Source organism: Cheilinus undulatus, linkage group 17 (assembly GCF_018320785.1).
Source record: "Cheilinus undulatus linkage group 17, ASM1832078v1, whole genome shotgun sequence".
Taxonomy (NCBI): domain Eukaryota; kingdom Metazoa; phylum Chordata; class Actinopteri; order Labriformes; family Labridae; genus Cheilinus; species Cheilinus undulatus.
Window position 1 is genome coordinate 14,475,984 of NC_054881.1, and position 14,545 is coordinate 14,490,528.

A 14,545-nucleotide genomic window follows, 5' to 3' on the forward strand; every position below is an offset into this window, starting at 1 on the left:
CACATCTTGTCCACTATAGGGTGCTTTGTCACATTTTGTCCACTGGAGGGCGCTTTGTCACATCTTGTCCACTAGAGGGCGCTTTGTCACGTTTTGTCCACTGGACGGCACTTGGTCACATCTTGTCCACTATAGGGTGCTTTGTCACATTTTGTCCACTGGAGGGCGCTTTGTCACATCTTGTCCACTTTAGGGTGCTTTGTCACATTTTGTCCGCTGGAGGGCGCTTTTTCACATCTTGTCCACTAGAGGGTGCTTTGTCATGTTTTGTCCATTAGCAGATGCTTTGCTTTGTGGAGAAGCCCCTGAATGCAGTGTGCATTTCAGGCAGCGCTCAACGTTCGGCGTTTGACTCCACCCATCTCAATGTTCCATAAACAAATCACGTTTGGTCTCGTTACTTACAACTTCACTTCATTTTGCAACCGCTTTTTTAACCTGTCTCCTGCTCTACTCCAGACTTGTAATTTCTGCATGTTATCCCCTATTTTTAAGTATGAATCTGTCATCTCTTATATTTTTCAAGTCAAAGCAAGACCTCTACTTGTGCTTTATAACTAAACCTCAAAAACATCCATCCCTCTCCCCGTAGTTGGTTTAATCCAAAGACACTGCATGAGACCCTTTCTGCAGGTTACACAGACACATGTGTGTCACTTGTTGCTGAAGAGTTTATTAGAGCTTCAGCTCTTTTTTTAAAAACGTGTTAACATGATACACTATATTGCCAAAAGAATTCACTCTCTTGCCTTGACTCGCATATGAACTTAAGTGACATCCCATTCTTAACCCATAGGATTTAATATGACCTTGGTCCACCCTTTGCAGCTATAACAGCTTCAACTCTTCTGGGAAAACTTTCCACAAGGTTTAGGAGTGTGTTTATGGGAATTTTTGACCATTCTTCCAGAAGTGCATTTGTGAGGTCACACACTGATGTTGGACGAGAAGGCCTGGCTCTCAGTCGCCGCTCTGATTCATCCCAAAGGTGTTCTGTTGGGTTGAGGTCAGGACTCTATGCAGGCCAGTCAAGTTTATCCACACCAAACTCTCTCATCCATGTCTTTATGGACCTTGCTTTGTGCACTGGTGCACAGTCATGTTGGAACCGGAAGGGGCCATCCCTAAACTGTTCCCACAAAGTTGGGATCATGGAATTGTCCAAAACCTCTTGGTATGCTGAAGCACTCAGAGTTCCTTTCACTGGAACTAAGGGGCCAAGCCCAGCTCCTGAAAAACAACCCCACATCATAATCCCCCCTCCACCAAAATTTACACTTGGCACAATTCAGTCAGACAAGTAGCATTCTCCTGGCAACTGCCAAACTCAGACTCGTCCATCAGATTGCCGGATGGAGAAGCGCAATTCGTCACTCCAGAGAACACGTCTCCACTGCTCTAGAGTCCAGTGGCGGCGTGCTTTACACTACTGCATCCGACGCTTTGCATCTCACTTGGTGATGCTTGGATGCAGCTGCTCAGCCATGGAAACCCATTCCATGAAGCTCTCTACATGCTGTTCTTGAGCTAATCTGAAGGCCACATGAAGTTTGGAGGTCTGTAGCGACTGACTCTGCAGAAAGTTGGTGACCTCTGTGCACTATGCGCCTCAGCATCCACTGACCCTGCTCTTTCATTTAACATGGCCTACCACTTCCTGGCTAAGTTGCTGTCATTCTCAATCGCTTTCACTTTGTCATAATACCACTGACAGTTGACTGTGGAATATTTAGGAGCGAGGAAATTTGACCACTTGTCTTGTTGAACAGGTGGCATCCTATCACAGTACCACGCTGGAATTCACTGAGCTCCTGAGAGCGACCCATTCTTTCACAAATGTTTGTAGAAACAGTCTGCATGCCTAGGTGCTTGATTTTATACACCTGTGGCCAAGGAAGTGATTGGAACACCTGATTTCAATAATTTGGATGGGTGAGTGAATACAATATAGTGTATGTGACGAGTTATACTGGTTGGATAAAGAGTTTATTCATCCTGTGGTTTAGCCCTGTTCTCGCTATCTAACATAAGTTCTGACATGCTTTAACATAGCATCCTCTAATATTCATTTGGAGAGTTAAGAGCTGCGCAAATCTTAAAAGTAAGGAGGCTGACTGTTACTATCATGACTGACTTTCATAAAAAGTGTCTTGTCTACAATCATCTACTCCAGACCATATCCAGCTGTCTTCCTCCTCCCTCCCCTAATCCACAAACGGCTAAAACCTTGTTTCTGTCTCTCTCCCGGTCTCTCCCCTACTCTTCCAAAATACCCCAAAAAACTTGCCAATAACCTAGCTAGCAGAGCTATAATAGCTTTTGCTAAAGCTCACAGAGCTAAAGTAAGCCACCATTCGTTCTGCTACTTTTGAAACGGGTTGGTACATTATTTAATCCCTCATTTGACCTCTGACCTTTTTCTCTGTTTCATTTAAGAAATGTTTCTAAGTCTGTAATGTTTGCCATTTGTTTATTTCATGAGTGTAACCACAAGACTTTATCTTGTTGAATTAAAAAAAAGCCCCTACAACCTGAAATATGATGTACTGACAGAGACTGCAGATGATTGGTCTGTGAGAGAGGTCATCAGAATTGTACAGTCTGCAGCCAGACTGTCTTGTTTTTCTGCATTTCTATGAACATTATGGTACTAAATGGACCCTTTGGTACTGTATACGTACATATATATTAGGACTATAGTAAATACATAAGGACTTTAAAGCCTGACATGAATCAATGCTTGCTTTGTGACGTTTGCTGTATGTTATCATTTTAGGAAATACTATCAACTTAGTATTTGTACCTGTATCCGTCACACGTTTGTTTGTGAATGTTTATGTTAACAGTGCTTCTGTACATATTTATTTCACCAACCTACAGGCATCTTCCTCTGTCCCTGCAAGGTGCTTAGTTAAGGCAACTACATGTTTCTGTACTTGTGTCAACAATGAGTCACTTCCATACCAAATAATGTATTTCACTGTTCAAACAGTGATCCTATTTGCTGCTGAAGCCAGGCACTTTGGAAGACTTAGGTCAATGAAATCAATTTTGCAATGATTGGGACTCTCTCTAACACAAAAGCTGAGTTTTTGTTTCAAGGTTGATAGTAAGTGTACAATCTTGTGTTTTGTCGCTCTAGAGGAAAACTTGCCTTGGTGGCCTTAGCAGTGAGTTCAGGATGTGCTCCAGAAAACTCTGTTGTCCTGATGTTAAAGCACATATATCTGTCCCTTTACTGGTGGGAAAAACAACATCCTTACAGGTAGTTGTCCAGGCTTCTTTTATGGTACGAGACAATATTTTGTAATGTTGTTGATTCATATCTTCAAAATTAAAACGGTACACAAAAGGCTTAGTTGTATAGCAACATCAAGGCATACGAGCTTTATATAGGCTGAGCCTTGTGTATGCTCTAGTTGGAGCAGAATGGAAGCCCTGTGTGTTGTATGCATACAAAATAAAATTTAATTGAATATGGCAAACAGTCATCAACATGCTGGGGTAAACGTTGGGTTGTGCAAACTAGACTATATTATCAAAGCCAATTTAACCGAATCAAGTGTTCCCTTCATCCAACAGAAGGACAAAAGGAGATTTCACTTCTCCTGAAGGGCACACAGTATCAAGGCCTGCAGCTGCTGCAAGTACCATCTGTACATCTCTGATTGAAAAATACATCAACAGTCATGTCTACGATCCTCACTTTTTCGATTAAAATCATTGGCTCCCATACAGAAATGTCTTTAAAGATCCACAAAATGGATCTAAAAATGTGTACAAAGATACAAAAATGTTTATAAAGATCTACAAATGTGTATATATATCTACAAATGTTCATTAAGCTCCTTGATGTGTACAAAAATATACTAATGTGTACACAAATCTGCAAATATTTATATAAATCCACAGGGGTGTGTTCTGTTCCACAAATGGGCACTTAAATCAACAAATGTATAAACAGGTCAATAAATGCGTTTAGAATTCTATAAATGTGCACAAAGATCCACATATGTTTATGAGTCTTCACATGTTCATTAAAGATCAACAAATGTTTATTAAGATCTATAAATGTGTAAAAAGATCAACAAATGTGTACGAAGATCAAGAAATGTTATTAAGATCTACAAATGTGTAAAAAGATCTACAAATGTGTACAAAGACCTACTAATGTGTACAAAGACCTACTAATGTGTACACAAATCTGTGAATATTTATAGAATTTAGATCCATAAGTGTGTTCAGATCCACAAATGCATACTCAAATGTGTGTTTAAACAGATTCATAAATGAATTTGAAATGCTATAAATGTGTACAGAAATCTACGTTTCTTAAGATATACAAATGTGTGCAAAGATCCACATACATTCATAAAGATCCAAAATATATTTAAAGATCTACAAATATTTACAGCAAAAAGGAGAGATGTACCGTGAGCTCTCATTGTGTGGTAAACTCCAGGTAAAAGCCAGATGGATTTGAAGAATGAGTCGTAAATTGTTGATAAAAGGGAGAGCCCTGGTGGCTTCTCCCATTTTTGGACTATGTATAAAAGTTTTTAAGAGCTACACACATGTAGAAAGAATCCCTTATATTTATAAAGAAAGTTTATAAAGATCTACAAATGTTCATGAAGATCCACAAATGCATGCAAAGGTCTACAAATCTACAAAGATCCCCATATGTTTACAAAGATCTGCAAATGTGTACACAGATCTACAAATGTTTTTTAAGATCTACAAATGTATACAAAGATCCACATATGCTTATAAAGATCTACAGATGTTTATAAAGATCTTCAAATGTTATTTGAGATCTGTAAATGCATACAAAGATCTACAAATGTATGCAAAGATCCACATATGTTCATAAAGATCTACACAAGTTTTCTTAGATCTACAAATGTTTACAAACATCAGCATATGTGTTCACAAATCCACAACTGTAAGAAGGTCTGAAAAAAAAGTAAGATCTACAAGCGTGTACAAAGATCCATAGAAATGAATTCACAAATCCACAAATGTCTAATAGGTCCTTACTGCATTCGGAGATTTACAAATGTGTACAAAGATCCACAAATGTGCAATCAGAGCAACAGCCATGAAAAAGGAGCCACATATTTATACTGAGATCCAAAAATATGTTTGCTGACTCACAAATACGAAAAAAGATTTAAAAAGTGCAAACAAATTTAGAAATGTTTATAGATCCCCAACTGTGTGGATATATCCACAAAACATAGACGTTTACACTTTTTTTTTTCCATTTAAAAACGAGGTTAAAAACAACAACAGTCCCATCCAAGCTGGATGGGATAAAGATAGTATTGTACCATTGTAAATTTTCATTTTTACTGAGTTAAAGCATAGTCAAGAACCAAATTAGCATTATTAGTAAAATAAAAGGCAAACTTGTATTTATCTATGTTTGTAATGTAGAATCAACTCTGTGTTGTAGGGGTAATACTGTGCTTTACTATTGTTACTATTACATAGGCAGATAACATCTTAGATGTAGTGGAGTTATTGTTCAGAGAAAACAATTGGTCCTTCCTAAATAGAGATCAGCCAGTGGAACATTATGATAGCATGTACAGCATGTTTGTAACAATAGCTCCAGCTGTTTGGTGGAGTTCCAACATCATCTCAGCCAACTGAGTGTAAGGTCATGTGGAGAAGATACCATTCAGTCTTGGAGTATAATGCAATAAAAGAGCAAAGTCAGAGAGGTTAAAATGCCAATATAAATCATGAAGTACCATATCAATAAACACCATTATTTCTGGCTTCCCAAATTTTTGTAAATACAACCAAGTCTCTTCCAGACAGCAGCTCTGGAGTAGGAACGGTGTCATTATCAACTTGTAGAACAGCTATCTCCTTTGTTTGGGGGTGGGTGTGGTGGTCTGTGTTCCCCTCTGTTTCCTATCCTGCATCCTCAAACTGTGTGCAAAAACACTGGGAAGTGAGATAATCATACACGCCGAGACCTGGGGACATGATACATCCTGTATAGAGCACGATGAGGGTCTCAGAGTTGAACAAAGGTGATAGATAGAGCATTATGGTGTGATATTAACAAGATAGCATCAATATTTGTGATGCCTATAGCTATACCTTGATTGAAAATATGTTTTTCCTTCAAGAAAACAATGCAAAACAACAACAAAATACCAAGAACTTGAGATTTTCTGTTTTAAATTTTTTTTTTCATGTAATGCTTTTTAATGTATGGAATAATACACAGATCTGATTCTCAATGTTGTTTCACCAGAATGAAATGTCAAACATTTCAACAACATGTGTGTGAGGAGCAAAGGATTGGTGTGTTTATCTATCTGCTTGGCAGATTCTTGGACAGTTCCTCGGAAATCCTTCTGTTGCACTCAAGCATTTCGTGCAACAAAGATAAACAATGTTGTATTAAACTTTGAGAGGTCACTCCGTGAGTGCTTATTCAGATGTGGAAAGTGAGCTGTCACAATCCATCAGATAGCAGGAATCGGGGGTCACTTCTCTGTTTTTTACTCATCCAGTGCATTGCAGTGTTGTGATTTTACACACATTGGTAATATGTCTCTTACCATGCATGGGACCACTTCATAGGACAAAGGATAGCTTTGTTTTACAGCCTATAGATCAGTGGTTCTCAACCTTTTCAGCCCGTGACCCCCAAAATAAAGGCGCCAGAGACCGGGGACCTCCACTGTACCTGAAGGTGGTTGAACACAGCCATGCACAATTAAGAATAGTCATGTGCAGACAAGACCGTCCATAAAGGGGGATAAATGGGAGAGCTTTCTGGCACCCAGCCAAACTGGGGGCCCATGGAGGTCAACAAAACCATGGTCCACTGTAAATTTAAGCTGTGACATCCATATTTCATATTCAACCTGAAAAATAACCACTCATATCAAAGAAAAAAATATCTTTTTTTAATCATCTGTGTAGTAAATTGCCTTTGTTAAAAACATAATTAAAATTGGTTTAAAAATTGCTACAATGTGTTAATAATGGCCAAAAATGGTGGAAAAGATGGTAAAACTGGATTTTAAAAGTAAGCCAAAATGGCTTAGGAGTGGCAAAAATTTGACAAAAATGGCAAAAAAAGATGGTGAAAATGGGTTACAGTGGCAAAAATGGGCATAAATAGTGGTATAAGAGAGTTTAAAAAAAGGCTGAAATTGCTTAAAATTGGCAAAAATGGGTGGAAATTCGGTGAAAATTGATGAAAAATAGTTAAAAATCTGGCAAAAAGGGTAAACTGAGAAAGAAAAAACATGCAGATATTGGGAGAACTTAGTTAAACTAGCAAAAATGGCCATATAAAATGGTGAAATGGGGTTAAAATGGCGTAAAAGGTGGTAAAAAGGGGTTAATAGTAGCAATAATGGGTCAACAGAGGCAACATGAAGCTTAAGTGGCAAGAATTGATTTAGAAGTGGCAAAAACAGGCAGAAAAAAAGTGGTGGAAAGAGTTTAAAACTGACAAAAATAGGTGTTAAACGGCAAAAATTTGTTAAAATTGGTGGGAAAAATAATGAAAAGGGGTTAAAATCTGACAAAATTGGTGTAAAGTGGCAACAGTGTAATTTAAAAAATATTCTTAGTTTTTTAGGGCATCTGGAGACCCCCTCTTAGTGTCTCGTGACCCCAAAGGGGGTCCTGACCCCAAGGTTGAGAACCACTGCTACAGATGGTAGCATCACTTTAGGCATTGTGTAAACAGGTCTGTGAATTGGACTTAAACTTAATGATCTTAACATTTATTCAAGGATTTTTGAAACAAGATGATTTCCTCCTTGCAATTCAGGTCAGACTTTTTGTTTGAAATATCTCAACATTCCTACGGATGTATCCCACTGACTCTGCCAAAAGCCAAAAGCTATTAAACTGAGTGTCATGGACTTAAGTGAAGATATTTATGTGTCCCTCAGGAAATTTTTAAAAGCTGTAGGGATCGTCTAACTTTTACAAAACAATTACATCAGGTTGAACATTTTAGCTTTTTGTCCAAATAAGTTGATAACATCCCCACTGGGCAATGCTTAACTGCCTTGTTTGTGCTATTTGCAGATGTTCCCATGTACCCCAAGAGACAATGAACCATGGAACAGTATTACACAATCCAGTGATGGGGATCTCCATGTTGGGAATGTTGTCCTAAACTAACTTTCCCCATGTTTATTACAATGCATTAAAAAGTAGGATTTATATCTGATATGTGCATTCAGTGGTACCAAGTGGTAATCCTTAAATTCTATGTGTGGATGCATGTCAATTAATCGATCAACCAATCAATCAATCAAATCACTTTACAAAGAGGGCGGGTCTGGACCACACTCTCTGATGCAGCCTATTATTATAAAGACCAGTGCTAATCACTATGAGCTAAGCATAAGCAGTATTTAGCCTTGTTGTAGTCTCTGTAACGAGCAGTAATGTCGAGCAGAACCAGACTTATGTTGACAGCCATCTGCTGAAGCCACGCTGGAATTGGAAAGGGGTAGGGGACGGGGGGAAAAGCAGGAAGAGGGACAAGAGAAACAACAAAACAACAGATACAACAAATTTATGGCTGTCATCATTCTGGGCAAACATTACCTGCCTGACTGCTTTGTGCCAATTGTAAAGTTTGGTGGAGGAGGGATAATGGTATGGGGCAGTTTTTTAAGGGTTTGGAACATGCCCCTTATCTCCAACAAAGGGCAATCTTAATAATCCAGCATACCAAGACATTCTGGAAAATGCTACGCTACCAACTTTGTGGAAACAGTTTGGGGGATGCCCTTCTCTATTCCAACATGTTTGTGCTCCAGTGCACAAAGCAAGGACTATAAAGACATGGTTTGATGAGTTCAGTGTGGAAGAACTTGACCGGCCTGCACAGAACCGGAGAGACTGTGAGCCCGGCCTTCTCGTCCAACATCAGTGCCTGACCTCATATGTGCTCTTCAGAATGAATGGGCACAAATTCACAAATTTAAACAGAAACACTCCAAAATCCTGTGGAAACCCTTCCAAGATGAGTGGAGGCTGTTATGGCTGCAAAAGGGGGAACAACTCCATATTAAAGTACATGATTTGAAAGCAATGGCATTACAGTCCCTGTTGGTGTTATAGTCAGGCAGATAAATTCTTTTGTCTAGTGTAAGAAAGCATATAAAATACAGTGCATGCACATAATGGGTTGCAGAACAAATGCCTTATACAGTTAAGCTGCAACAGCTGGAGCTATGCCGAAGAGTGAACTCTTAAATGAAGCCTATATTCCCGTCGAATGTGTTATCTGTTTACAGGAGTGTTGTGACCAGCAGCTGCTAATGTCTGCATAAGCAAAGCTCAAGTTATAAACATCTTTGCCCTTAACCCTCCCCAGTGAATGAACTGTTCCTACCTTGGCAATGCTCACTGATGCTCAGAGGTCCTGTGGGCTTAAATTAAAAGGTTCTGGCCCTGTGAGGACCATGCCTAAAAGTCTCAGTTCTCACAACTCAAGCTGGAGTAAGCAAAACATGTTGGCAAAATTTCTGCTTTTTGTTATGTAACACTTACGGGAAAAACTCTCTCCTCTCCTTTCTTCCTTTTCTGCACAAATCAGGTAAGTTCATACATCATTAAAAATTTAATAGATCTCTGTCAGCTCTCCTGTGGTACATCTCTCCTAAGTGAGATGATGCAACCCCCCCCCCCCCCCACCACCACCACCACCACCACCACCCCCCTTCCCAGGCATCTTAATGTCAAAAACAGTCCCATTTTTTTAAAAGAAGGAGGAGAGGTTCACTTACAATAACGCCTCATGGTTATTTGTGTCTCACGTGTTTAAAGATTTAGAGAAAGCACTTGCATGGGCATGTGTTTGACTCTTCAGGCAACGGTGGGTGAGCAATCATTCATTTTGACAACTTCAGGTCACCAGAAATTCTCTTTGAAGTGTTAAGCTAATACCCCCCCTAACATTTTCTCAAATATTCAAATTTTCAGTCTTAACTAGGTCACGTTTTTAAAATTCCACCATAAATATGTGGTGTTAAATTTACCACACAAGCATAAAAAAGGGCAGATAGTACTTGGAATACTAATTTTAAAAAAGCAGCCTTACAAATGATACAACCAATGCATTTAAAGGTACGGCAAGCACTCTATCATTGGATACTTTTCTGAACTTTGAGAAAAAATGTACATATTGATAACAGGGAAAATACTCACTGTTGGGCTGTGGCAACAACAGCAAGGGCTACTGTTCATGTGTGATGACAACCATCTGGTCAGAAGACCCGAGTGACCCAGATTGCAAAGTAGGGGTGAAGAGTTCAAGGAAATTTATAGATACCACTCCATTTAGTGTTTTGTCAGAAGCCCAGAACCATCAATGGTGGTACTACAAATAGAATGTAGTCTACAATAAACAACAAAAGTTTCAAAATCAAGCAGAACTTTTTAAAAACTTAATTTAATGGTGATTTAGTTTGAATAAAGACTTTGCATTTCCTCAGAGCTTCAGAACAAACATATGATGAACAGATGTTCACCAGGCAGTGTAATCTTTTGCAGATTGCCCAGTTTGGCTTGCTGCATCTTTGAAGCTGGCACTGCTTTTCACAAATTCTGCTGCACTGCAGTTTATAACCAAATTCTCACATCTTCCCTTTCCTCTGTTATGAAACTCTGGGTGGAAGCTCTCAAGAAGAGAGCAGCTAGTAGCAGTTAGCATTCAAGCAATAGCAATTGTTAGAGTACAAGATTATCATTAGCTAGCCAACATTTATTTTATTGTTAATTCTGTTGGTATATTGACAGTTTTCCCCCCTCATGTTTACAGTTGTTCTGATATAGGTGGAAGCACACAGAAAGCAAAGAGCTAGCAGCAGTTAGCATTTAAGCAATACTATCTAGGAATTGTTGGAGTACAAACATTATCATTAACATTTATTTTACTTGTAGGAAAATTTTGTCGGTATGTTGACAGTTTTTCCCCCTCATGTTTGCAGTTGTACTGATACAGGGATTTAGCCGATAAATAGCCTAGCTTATAGCCTATACATTTTGATAAACATTGGCTGTCAAGAAACTTGCTTAAAAATAGTAATCAAACTTTTTTAGCTAGCAGGGCTGTTCAGTGGAGTTGAAAGGAAAGGTAAAACTCCCTCGCGAAAAACTTGAGCAAATTAACATTAAGAAACTAAAATAATGCTACTGTTAGCTAGCCAGCATTAAGCAACTGCAAAGTATATAGACGCTGCAACTCCTGAGGGACGTAAAACCATATTTCATGATAAAACAATTTGATAAAGTGTTAGCTGATATTGCACACTTAGTTATATCAGGACTCAGCTAAATTTTTGCTAGCATTACTCTTTAGCTAAGAGACTGACAGGAGCAAGACAGTCTGTGAGAAAAAGATAAGAGGTCAAAATTATGCATAGTCCTGTTTTAGAGGTAGTTATATGAATGGTGGCTGGCTTTAGCTTTGTTAGCTTATAAAGCTAAAATAGCTACATGAATTACATAGTTAACATTTCAACATGCTAATGTAGCCAAGTTAGTTTTAGCAACATGAGCTTTAGCAACGTGAGCTTTAGCAAACATAGCCTGAGCTGACATGGCTACATAGAGAATGTAGCTTCTTTATGAGCTTAGCCTTAGTTACATTAGCTATGTAGCTTATGCAGCTAACAGAGTTAGGTGAGCTATGCTTGCTGTGCTAGTCTTGTCATGCAGGACAAGCTTTCTGAGCAGACTGCTTACTTAGCTTTATTAAACGTTTTGTGATCAGGTTTTTAAGGTCAGGTTCTTGACCTTTCACTTTTGGTATCCTAACAATTACCTTCACCCTTGCCCTAACTCTGAACAGAAGTTTAATCCGGCTTTATTTTGAAAGTTTTAGCATGTTTTTTTTTCTGACAGAGATGTTGTCTCAGGTGAATGGACTGTAGCTAATGGAGCCAGACTTTAAGTATTCATTGTCTTTCCACTAATAATTCAAAAGCTGTGAAATATAGTTTAATTCTGTACTTGGGACATAATAACAGAATTATGCTTCCATGCTTGTTGGAGGAAAACAGTCGGCATATGAGTGCATCAAGCACTTTTTTAAGTGCTGTTGATTTTCTTTAAAATGAATGAGCTTGTTTAGTTTTTCTGTCCAGTGTTTATCTGTTATCAGACTCATTAATCAAACTAATGTCCTTTATTTTCTCTCTGCCAATTCAATGTTGTTAAATGGTGTACGTATATATCCTATTACCCTGTCATTGTTTCCTCACATAGCAATACACAGACGCAACATCCTCTTGAGACTAAGCGCACTGCTGATTGCATTTTCCTGTTATGTTAAACATAAAGCTTGATGTTTATAGATAGCTGTTTCTCGGACTTCTGGACTCCAGGGGCCAATACAATGCACACTACAGGGGGACAGCGTGAGACAATGGATATATTTCCTATAGCCTATTTACAAAATTAGGACAGCAGATGAAAAAGTCTCCAGATTTTGTTCTTCAATCAGGCTGTTCTTTGAAGTTACAGAATATTTTGTCTATGTTTGCATTTGCCCCTGTTAGCAGCTGCATCATTTGCATGTCAAAGCTACTATGACTGTAAAAGAAAACACCCTCTGGGCAAACAAGGTGAAGTTTTCGAAGAATAATGGTCAGAAAAAATGGGTGTTACCTCCAAGGTTCAACAAAGTGAATGGGGTGACTCTTCAAGGTGTCCCCTCGGGGTGTTTCTTTTAAACTGCCTAATGACAAAACAAACTAGTACTGACAGCTCACAGTGTGCTGCTGTTTGAATACTGGACGGGAGCAGCAAAGATCAATAGAGGCCAAGGCAAGCATTGCTACTGTGTAAGGTTCACTTTTACTAGAACAATAGTCACTGTTTTTCCAGTTCATTCACACATGAGCAAAGCAGCTAAAGAGGCTCAAACGGCGTTATGTTTTTATCCAGCTTACTGTCATTGATACAAAATGGTAGGTTAAGAATTTCAAGTCACTCTTACATCCTCTTTTGGATTTAGAACAGCGCTGGACACTTTGCTTCTAGTTGGTAGTGTTTGTCAAAATGTCAGCATTTAGCTCCACTGATTTTTCAACAATGCTGTGCCTCCAACTTTGTCTCAACAGTGTGGGGACGGCCCTTCTCTATTCCAACATGACTGTGCCTCCATGCACAAAGCAAGGACTGTAAAGACATGATTTGATGAGTTCAGTGTGGAAGAACTTGACTGACCACCACAGAGCGCTGACCTCAACCAAATCAAGCACCTTTGGAGTGAAGTGGAGCAGAGATTACACACCAGGCCTTTTCATCCAACATCAGTGCCTGACCTCATAAATGCTCTATAGAATGAAGGGGCACACATTCCCACAGAAACACTACAAAATCTTGGGGAAAGCCTTCCAAGAAGTGTGGAGGTTTAACCTTAAAAAACAGATGGATTCGCCTGTTTCCTTGTTTCTCGCTAATGAATCCATTTTGCAAAGCTCCAGTCTGAACAGATGGGGCCCTGTAAGAAAATGATAGGGCCAATCAGGAGTGAGATAAGCAAGCAGCAACAAGAGGTGGGTGGAATTATGGCGGAAGAGATTAGCGTGGATGCTGCTATAGCATCAGTTTTATCAGAAGTTGACGACATTTTTTCGTTAAAAGAAGAATAAACAACAGAAGTGAAATCTTTTCTGTTAAAAAAAATCGTATACTGACATGTCAGTGGCCATGGGTTGAGTTATGCGCTTCTCTATGGAGTTTACTCCTCAGTAGTGCCACACACCTATGACGTCACGTTTTGTTGCTCTGATTGGCCCATAAAGATGTGACAGACAGAACATTCATCCAATCATCCTATGAGTTTTTTTTTCAAAGGCTCTGCCCTTTCCCAAACACTTTCTATGGAAGGTTTACCAGATGGATGTGTGAAAAATCTATGTGGCGTGTTCGGTTAGTGGAGGTTGTCAAAGATACATAAGGGGGCCAAATCCATATTAAAGTACATGATTTGAAAACAATGCCATTGTTGTAATGTGTGTAATAGTCATACATAAATACATGGTGTCTGAATGACATGCCTCCCCCCCTTTTCCCTCAAAGTTTACATGACCCCCCTGAGAGTCAGGACCCCCACTTTCAAAAACATTGATAGAAACAACCAGACTTCTGGTTTATGTGTGGAAATGTGAGTGCTGTTCCTCACATTGCAAACTTGTCCTTTAGTCGTTGTTGACTGTGCACACATCCCAGTGTGTCAGGGTTCATGTCAGGCACTGTGTACGATATGCTGCACTCTGAGGCCTGCTGCCTTTTAGGAGACATTCATTTCAATAAAGCAGACGTTATAAATAAAGAAGTCAGTTGACTCAAACCGGGAGTGTGTTGCAGTGAGTAGTTTGTGGTCAAAGACTTGTGAATGACAGTCTCTCTCCATGATGTAGTAACTACCCCTTTTTTGGAGTGCAGCCCACAGTCACATTCAGACAGTTATTCAGGGACACAATGACTGCACTCTATTTGTGAACTCTTCCCCGATAACAAGAGCAGCCAG